The 9,041-nt window shown below is 46.4% G+C and overlaps 1 long non-coding RNA gene across 1 annotated transcript; it reads left to right on the forward strand.

Annotated features, from left to right (window-relative positions):
• The first annotated feature begins 7,281 nt into the window (after positions 1-7,281).
• On the forward strand, positions 7,282-8,264 carry LOC119170832 (uncharacterized). Its single transcript, XR_012888662.1, has 2 exons — positions 7,282-7,421; positions 8,188-8,264. It is a non-coding gene; the product is annotated as an uncharacterized LOC119170832 (long non-coding RNA).
• Positions 8,265-9,041: the final 777 nt, after the last annotated feature.

The following is a 9,041-nucleotide window of genomic DNA, read 5'->3' on the forward strand; positions in this document are numbered from 1 at the left end:
CAAGCTCTCTTATATCAATGCATTATAAACAGTCAACTCCATCTGTGAAAACACGTTTCACTTTCATGTTATACCAATTCCTATAACGGAGGGATCAGCTATGCTTTTTGTGTTATTTGCTTTCTACTAGTTTTTTTGACCTATTAGCTTTCTTGACCATGGTGTCAATGGTCTTCATCCTGATCTCGCATAACTGGTGACTTATGATCTCGTACTTTCAATATACGAGCTATCAATGTTTGCCATCCGGCATCACGGCATTGTTCATTGAAAGGCACGACTCACACGAGATATTTTTAATATTACCTTCTTTTGGAAGAGTGTTTCAGTAGCCTCTCAGTAAGCGGAAATCTCTTGAATGGAACTATTGCAGAAACAAAACAACTGCCTCCTGTATAATTGGTTTCAAGTTTGTATTCTGTGCACACACACTCCTGTTAGATGGTACACATGTTCCTGGTCCCTTCACTTTCTGTTTAATGAGAGTCTACTATGGTTTGGCTTGGGCTAGTTGGTACATGATTGTTGTCTAGATAGGGTATTGCAAGGACAGAATGACAAAAAAACAGAGCAGACGAGTTGTTAGTAAGCGCCCATGACGTCTACACTGCTAAGTCGTTGTGCCTTCGTGCTGCCCTTTTTAAACAGTTTGTAAGTAGGAAAGAGAAGGTCAAAGCATCACCCCCTCTTAAATTTCATGACTCTCAACAATAAATATTGAGCTGGAAACTATGTGTGAGTAGCCGTGGAAATAGTAGTGAGCTGACAGCAGGCTGACAGTAATGCTGAAATTGACTAAGCAGAACCATGGTGAAAGTGGAGCTCACTCCTTACCAAAGAATTATACTTTGTGTTTAAGACTCACTCGGACTAAGACTCGCAAAATGTTTTCTCAACTGCATTTGAAATCGCCAAAATATTACTCACACAGACTTGTACTCGCAGCTCAATCTCGGTTTGAGTGACTCGACTATGAGTGTCTCTGCTCACCTAAGGTTCTTGGGCTTTTTTTGTGAAATCTTAGATAAGCCATTCCGAAGAACAACCTGTTTTGGCAGTGCATCAGCAATTAAAACATGCTCCTAGAGTTAAACATACAGTGCTTAAGGCAAAAATTAGATTAACCTTGGGAAAACTGGTAACTCAGTCTAGGCATAATAAAATGATGCTTGGTTGATGTTTCACCCTGAAAACCATTGTAAAATTTTTTTATAATACAGTACATCAACACAAAAGAATATAAGAATCAATCTTAAGGATATTCATTTTCTTAGCTGTCTATTTTTCAGTCGGCACAATTTCGCAATTAAGTGCACAACAAATCATACACAAAGTAAAAAAAGGTAACGTAAACTCTGCACAGTACTTACCAGGGCTTATTGTTAACTGGAGTAAAACATGTGGACTCACCAGTAATATCTATCTCGCTCAACTGCAGCACCATCACCGCAGATTCTCCGTCTGCTTCTGATACCAAATAAAGAAACATGCCATAATAGTTTATGACACTTCAAAAAAAGCTAGCATACGTTTTGTGCACTGCATATCAGCACAAAAAGATAAATAGTATACCGACCAAATAAAAGTTTAAAATATGTTGCAGGTTCCACACGCAGGCCTTGTTTACAATGAGACCAATCGAGTAGTGATTTCTCATAAGCGTCAGCACATGGTGACAGCTTCGTGTGCAGGGAGAGGGAAGCGTTCCATCGTTACAATTTAAGTGTGTGCGTTGTAGCATTGGTGTTGTGTGCAAGATCATCTGTGCAGATTGGGAAAGTGTTAACATCCAGGAAGCTGGAAACTTTTGACAGGACCTGCCCAATGTCAGAACGATGTGGAAAAAAAGAAAGTGGAGTCTGATGCACCAGCACAGCATGCGGCTGACTTATCGTGCCATTCACTGGATGAATGCTAGCATCATCAGGAACGAAATGATTGGAAAAGTCCGCTTGTATCTTGAGTACCTCGCCATACAGTCTAGAAGGCCCAAACTTAATCGTAATAATGGAAACATTCCCATGTGCCGTGCACAGAGCTTGCATGACATGCTGAAGTCTATATAAGAAAGTCTTCCAGTGGAGTGGCGAACAAGGCTTATTGTAAATAAGGCTTCCGTATGAAAGCCATAAATGAACTTACTTCAGAACTTTTATTTGGTCGGCATATTTTCTTTCTTCATGTTTCATTCCTACCAGACAGGCTTCTGTCAGACTTTGTACTGCATATAAGCACGGCACCACATGTAAGATAAAAACGTCCCCAAATCTCACAAGTGCATAACACGAACCAGAAGTAAAAACTTGCCTGCTGCAGCATCAGTGTCTGGTTCCACGCGAGAACTAACCTCTGCATCAGTGCCGAGTTCCATGCTAGAACCAGCCACAGCAGAGCATTCTACATCAACTGCTGGATCAAGACTTGAGGAGGCAGGGCAGTTACCTGCAATAAGATTACACCAATACTCAATGATTAGATGGCATCTTACACAAACATCATCACAGAGCCAAGACTGAAAAAAATGACAGCTCCCCCTCCGATTGAAGAGTCTATTTTAGACTGTCAGTGACATCTTAGCGCAAAAGTGACACTACCAAGCAATAACTAATACGTGTCGTCGTTAAGACCACTTAATATGTCACAGAGTTTAATGGTCATCACTGAACGGTAAGGCCGTTTGATTGTCGCGACAAGCAATTTCATTCCACGGTTACGAGAACGGAGGCTTTATAAACACCATGTGTCATTCAGCTTTTCTTGCGAACAAACAAGGCAGAGTAGAAAGCAATACGCGATGTAAAACTCTAAACGAGGCAGGGGAGATTCGCTGCCACGCGTTAGAAGGAAAATTCGTGATTTCGTTGTTAGCGGCAGCTAGACGAAAATATCCGCTGGGGATCGCAAAACTAAAATCTGCTCAACACCAAAAGCTTACCTGAAGAGCACTTCCATTTCACGCTACGCTCGAAACGGTTGCACTTCCTCGTCAGCGCTGCAGCGTCCGCCTTTCTGAACGCGAACACATTAGGCACCCAGTCCAAATGGCCGGCAAAAGGAGAAGGAGCGCCTGAGTCAATAAAGCATAATCACTTACAAATGATGCCAAAGAAAGAATAATCCACCTTAAATGCCGAGGAAACAGGATTTATTTACTGGTGATGAAGTGATGGCCACAAATCTTCGTGCTGTCGCACGGTTGCCACTTTTACCGGCGCACAGCTTGCACCGACACTTTCCGTCAGCTGATTTTCTTCGGAAACTGAAAAAAAACGATGCCGCGGTCTTTCGTGGCACGCTTAGCGCACCCAACAGCGCAGCAGCTGACACCCATAGCTCAACGTGTCTAAACGAACACTGTGAATGTGTCGTCCTAGTGATACCACTAGCCACATTGAGCACGCATGGAAGAAGCAATGTTTTGCCAACCAGCCCTTTCTCACGTGCGCTGAGTGGTCACGTCACATGACTGACGTCACACCACGTGAGTGATGCAGGCCGTAGAGGTCTATTGTTAGGACTCGATGTGTCTCAGTACGGGCAAGGTGCTCTCCTGTGATGTGGTGGTGTGTATGAATGCTTTTCCCTGAAGATAGCCCCAAGGAACGAGCGGGAAAGACTCCTTGGCTGGGCGTCATCGGCAGTGGCCTGGAAGACGGTACCTCACTACGACACTTCGCGCAACCTGTGCGGCTGGTCACCCTAAGGTCGTATCTCCCGCTGGCAGACGAGATGTGACTGGCACCAGAGCTGACGAGGGAGTGGCGCTTTTTGGATCGTCAAATAAGTAGCTGACCAGCTGGCTACCTGTGACCGCCAGGCATTGCCCCTTCTAGCCGGAGGGTGAAACGTCGTGTCGCCACGCCGCCGTAAGACGTTCGAGAGAGGACAACAATTACAGAATCTTAGAAGAGACCATGGAAGCCGCCGGTAATCGCCCCGCTAATTAAGCAAGCAGTTCGGTGGACCCTTTGAAGTATGCTGTCATGAGCTTGGGATTCATCGACCAGTGGCACACGCACGACGAGGAAGAGCGCAGCTGGCATCACCTTGGACTGCAGAGTCACGCTTCAATATTTGACGTTCACGTGGGCCGTGCATGCTCGTCCTCCTCGCCAGTTGTGTGTGATCTGTGTTTGGACAGTATCATCTACATGTGTTCCCTGATTTAGGGATCTGGGGAACACGTACCCTTTATAAAGAGCCATCCGGCTCATTCGAAGGAGCGCCATGTAGAGGAACGCCAGATTCGAGAGCTCGCCATGTACGAGAGCTCACCTCACCTTGCATGTAATGTAAATAAACCCTCTTCAAGTCTTTCTTCCTCCTGCCTCGACAACTTCATCCCGAGCCTCCGGTGCCAGCAAACCTCGGTCGTAACAGTAGTCAACAGAAATTTGAACCATCTACTTAATAGAAATCTGATACACTGGACGTTGGCGACTTTGGCGAATACCAGTGCATGGTGAGTTTCTAAAGTTTATTGGTGCGCTTGCCATCTTCAGCTCTTGAATGTATTCTAAAAAACAATTTCTAGCCAATGAAGTCTGAAGTCCTCAGGATCATCAAGCTGCCTGGTGTCCGGATCGTTCTGGTCAATATGCTGCTGGCTGTTGCTGACGTCGATGAGAGTAAACCATCTGCTCACATTATTGATGAGCTCAACAGTTGGGCCGACGCTGGCGAACTTTGCGTCGCACGTGTGCCCGGCGTGATCTTTCATGAAGGACAAAGCCACTGCCATGGTTGGTGAAACCAACTGCAAGGCAGGCTTGACTCCCATTTTTCTATATTAGACAGATAGACGTGTTTCCTCGAGAGAAAATGGACCGGCTTGATAATTGAGCCCCACTGCATCTTGTAGAGGTTCTTTATGTAGGTTGAAGAAATTTCGGCATTTCTTCCCCATTCTCGTGCTAGAAATTGCGATCGGACAATTTTGAGGATGTGACTCCGATCGAACGCCAGAAACAAACTGCGGCTTGGGTCGGCGGGATCAGGCACTGGGGTTTTCGGTTGCCCACCTGATATTATTGTAGAGAAACTTCGGTGTTGTTTAAGCTCCACACATCTCATGACCATCCAGACGAAAAAGTGTGGGAGAAATTCCACACAGGCAAGCGATGACAAGTCGACACGATGATTTCGGGATGCACTCATAGGTGGTTTATTTATCTAATCCAACTTAAATTTACACAATGCACTGAGTCACAAAGACAAAACATGGAAAATGATGGCATACACCTCGGCTTGCATGACTGGTCTCCGGTGGTGAGATGCGCTGTTAACGCCGAGTCTGCTCACCCCAAAAAAGGGCCCGAGTCGCTGTTTAAACGGAGTTTTCCAGCATCCACGGGTGCGCGGACCAATTAGGCAAGCCTAGGATAACCAATCCCAACACGAGTTTTCATGCCCGCTTGAAGCCTGCTTCGCAACAAAAGTGTAGCAGCTTTTGAAACGGGCACATTCTCTGAAACTGCCTTGACGCGCCCACAAGCGCTCAAATGTCGGCCCCCGATTGCCCCAGAGGACGCAAGCAGCGGCTCGCTCATTTTAGGTGGTGGTGGTAGTGGTTAAACCAGAGAAGAAAGGCACTTAATTTCTGCAGCCTGGTCGGCGCAATGCCTGGTTAGGCACGAAGCGCACAGAGACCGACAAGATGCAGCTTTTTCTGTTAAGACTCTCATTCTTCCTCGAGGCACCCTCCTCAAGACAAGTCGTTTAATAGGGCCTCTGACAAGAGCATATGACAAAGAACGAACTCCAGGTGTAGCTGAAAGAAAAAAAAAGCCTTCCGCGAGACATTGCCTTCGCGACAATATTTCCATTGCAGCGACGTTAATTTTGTGGTTGTCCGTCACAACTTGATCTATCTGGAATGACATTTCGTCAGTTTTCTTGATGACATCCTTGGTCGTTTCTGCAAGTTGTTCGCCAGTGCATGATCGGGTAAAGAAGTATCTCATTGGGATCCGAAACCTAGCGTGAAGCCCACAGATAAAACAAATGGCAGATCCCACGTACGGTGGAAATCGATGATATGCGAAGCAGGAATGAGAAATGTTGATTTGTCACTTTAAAAGCAGCAAAACGTTACGAAGTGGAGGTAAATGATGCCGTATGTGACTTCCACGTCATTATCATATTTGAATGTGTCGTTTACCTTCGTCATCTATTCACGTGATGTGATACCAAATTTAGTATATGTGAAGCTATAGCGAAACGGCCGCGAGGACGCTATGAACGTGGTATGTTGTCATGTTCTTGCATGACACGCGTGTCAGCATTATGATATTTGCACCCGTCATATATTTCGCCATTTATCGACGTCCCGTAACATCAAATTTGGTAATTGTGTAGCTAGCAAAACGGCCGCGAACGCATCATGAAGGACCCAATATACTCCAATGTATCGTTGACGCGCGCACGCTGCGCACAGTGAAGCTGCGTTAGCAAAACGCGAGCACTAAAATGTCTGACGCCAGGCGCGACCAGCTTCCGTCAGCAACTGGCGCGAAATACAACATGCTGCATTTCGCACCAATGCGTTATCCATACAACACTGTGTCTCCCTCTTTTCGTGACGGAGCGATGCCGGACGCGCTGTAACGCGCATGCGTCAAAGCAACGCAGTCCGGCGCGCGCCTGCGAGTATATGCAACACCACCTAGAAGACTTAAGGCCCCCTCGCCGCCTCCTCGCCCAAGCGCCTACGTCACCAAGCTCAGATCATCGCTCGGATGGCTGGGGCAACGCCACCTGTTGGCTGGGACCGACGGCGCGACAGCCCAGTCAGCCCAACACCACCTAGTGGTCAGCCTCGCCAACGTCTGCGTCACGTGAACAAGCAGGCTGACAAGTCCGGACAAGAACAGCTACAGATGGCTCGTAGTGACATCCGCAGTGACTGACTAGAACCAAAATAACTCATTCTTTTTTTAGTTTTTGCAGTGATTCGGGCTCAAACATTGCCAAAAGTTGCAGAATTTAACTACTCTGTTTCAATTAGCCAACTGTATTCTGAAAAAATGGCACGCCGAATTGGTAAAACATTATTAAGCAGCCGCATTACCATGCGTCTCCGTCGAATTTCGTTTCACCTATGCTGACCACAATGATCCAAGTTGCTCGTTGGAGCAGTTGGGGTCGTCCTCTCGCTTGCATTCGGATGTCGTTGGTTGGCTTGCGCGCGTGCATGTGCTTTGTTTACTCCTGCAAGATGTATATTTCCGATTCCTCGCTGTGGTTGTGCGTGTGAACGAAGTGCAGAAATGCCCGGCTGCTGTAGCGCTCCGAACTGCAGGTCGAACTACGCAGGACAGCCAAACGTGCGCGTGCACGTGTTTCCAAACGACCCGGTGCGGCGGGCGGCATGGACAAGAGCGGTTCCCCGAAAGGATTTTGCGCCTACAAAGAACACAGTGGTAAGATACGGCTTATAATTCGATACAGTGCTTGTCATTAGAGAGTGTCTCCGCAAACTGCTTTGCATTAGCGTTATACCGGGTACCATGGCCCTAAACGTGGAATGTTAAATATGTGTGGTCATCTAGCGGGGTCAAGATGAACCAGGCAAGCTTAGCATTGTTTTTGCAGCAATCTACTGCATTCCATTTCCCTAACGGGTAAATTCGCGGCGGCCGCCTATTATCGATTGAGCTGACCTTTATATCTTTTTCCTGAAGGAAACCACGCGAAAACAAACAAACGTGTCTATAATTGTGGTTGCACGAAGCGTCGCAAGATGTCCAAGGTATACCGTAATAATAATTATAGGGAAAAATAACGACTTTCTCCCATAAGGGGCAGACTGGGCTGTGAATTTACGTTTCTGCCATAATCGATTTAATTGAAGTAGATTTAAAAGGCATGAGGACAACTTAAAGAGAGGGAAAAAAATGAAAAGTTCTTAATTTTTTTTATGAGCCTGGTGGCGCACATGTCACCGCCCCGTTACACAGGGGACGCTCATAGCATCCATCCACCATGGAGAAGCTAAAAAAACTTTTACGCAATGCGCGTTTTAGCGGCTGAGCGTATCGATCACCAGCCTAATCGGCCTGGCTGAATGGTCGGAGCCTGAAACGTGCTCATATTTTGGTTTCATCAAAAGTCGAAAAGAACCGTCTCGCTTTCGACAGTGTATAAAACGTGGTCCCACATAATCCTTTTTTTTTTTTGTCTTTTCAGCTCTGCGAGAAGCATTTCGTGTCCAGCGACTACGTGAAAACGTCAAAGTACACTGATGTGAAGACGGGGAAGACTATTGAAGTGCCACTGAAAGTCTTCCGGCTGAAGCCTGATGCGGTACCAAGTGTGTTCCCGAATTGTCCTCAATACCTCTCTCGTCAAAATGCGTGTACTCGGGAGGCACCAGAGGAGAAACGAAAACGTTTTGAGGACGAATCACTCCGCATTGCCATTGAAAAATCTCTGGAAGAAAAGCAACAACAAGACAAGCAGAACAAAGTTACAAGCTTTTCAGAATTTCTTCGTGCTCTGCCAAGCTTTAACACCTCACCGTTTTGGTCTGTGGTCAGCATGGACTCAAAGGTTCTATTCCTGGATTTGACTGTTGATCGGGGTGCCTCTGTGCGTTCATCGGTGATAGTTCAAGACAGCATGTGTGTGGAAGTGTACTTTGGTGAAACGCGCGTAGTGGTGCTTGATGGTGTAAGTGTGCCTGCTCAGTTACAGGACTTGCGGCAACTAAGTGACATCCTTCATCATGTTGAGTGTCTGCGCACTCCTCATTCTTCCAACAATTTTCAGTGGGCTCGTCAACTACTTGCGACTGTGATGGCACTGTTGGAGGAGCTCATATGCAATGATCAGCAACATAAGCTTCATGGATGGCCCCTGGAAATTGTGAAGTTTATAAAATCCCAAGTGCAGCTCATCCTTAATAATGCAGCGCGCTACCCGCCAGACCTGTTAGTATTTGCAAGTCTCCTCTACACCATTTCGCCGCATGCATACAGATTCCTTATAGGTTCACTGAAGGTAAAGTTGCCTCATCCTGAAACAATAAGACGTCTCTGCAC

Source organism: Rhipicephalus microplus, unplaced genomic scaffold, assembly GCF_043290135.1.
Source record: "Rhipicephalus microplus isolate Deutch F79 unplaced genomic scaffold, USDA_Rmic scaffold_14, whole genome shotgun sequence".
NCBI classification, from domain to species: Eukaryota; Metazoa; Arthropoda; class Arachnida; order Ixodida; family Ixodidae; genus Rhipicephalus; species Rhipicephalus microplus.